The following is a 930-nucleotide window of genomic DNA, read 5'->3' on the forward strand; positions in this document are numbered from 1 at the left end:
AAAACACATACTGAGACAGGAGCACGTTATTCCTGCTGATCGCACTGTTTAACGTTTGGGTACAGCAACTTTGGCAGTGTACCCTAGCGGATGTTCCTCCCGACAGCTTGGACACAGCTGTCGAGGCACCAGATATATGTCCTCTCGTGGCTCCTAGTGCCTTGCCTGTTTCTTGTTTCCCAAGCATAGCACCCTAGATCATGTCTCATTACTATTCGATGTTTGGGAGACTAAAGCACTCCAGCATCGATGTTTATTTCTGCTACATGACTCAGCTAACATGTTCCTTCCCTTTTTTTCCATATTTCCCGATAGGCGAAGAAGAAATCAGAAGAGGTAATTCAAGGTCTTTTATTTTTTATCTTTTTTGCTCTTTTGAAAGATTATTTTCTTTTATAACATATTTTTTAACAAAAGGCGTGTCACTTTTATCAAAATGGATGGCACGTTTATTTTCTCTTTTTTCTTCTTTTCTTTTTATTCATAATTCTTTTAGCATGAAGTCATATATGAAGCTCAGTGCAACGAGTCATATATTTACGATTGAAAATCTATAAAATGCAGCATGTCGGGAAAAAAAAACTATTCTTAATAAGCTATTAAAAAATTGTCAACGTCACTTTCAAAATATTACGGTACTATAACTAAATTTACCTCTACATTTCTTTACCCTAACATTTAACGTGCGTGTCCCCCGGCAAGCGGTGGCAGCGGGAGTGAGCATGGCAATCCCGCCCACTGCCCTCGCCTCGCCTCACGCACTCGCAAAGGACGCGGTGAAGTGCGTGAGGCCAAAGAAGGGGTTTGAGGAATTTACTAGGAATTACTCTCGTGCGTCTTCTTGTGGCACAAGCTGAGAGAGGCCGAGTCTATATAGTTTTCATTTTTACGGGCTGAAAAAGGGAAAGTCCATGATTAAACCGATTGTGA

At 40.9% G+C, this 930-nt stretch overlaps 1 protein-coding gene across 1 annotated transcript in view; it reads left to right on the top strand.

Moving 5' to 3' along the window:
- Nucleotides 1–930, top strand: part of LOC119588147 (twitchin-like) — a gene marked incomplete in the record, with an annotated part of 124,648 nt that overhangs the window by 47,281 nt on the left and 76,437 nt on the right.

Source organism: Penaeus monodon, chromosome 23 (genome assembly GCF_015228065.2).
Source record: "Penaeus monodon isolate SGIC_2016 chromosome 23, NSTDA_Pmon_1, whole genome shotgun sequence".
Lineage (NCBI taxonomy): Eukaryota > Metazoa > Arthropoda > Malacostraca > Decapoda > Penaeidae > Penaeus > Penaeus monodon.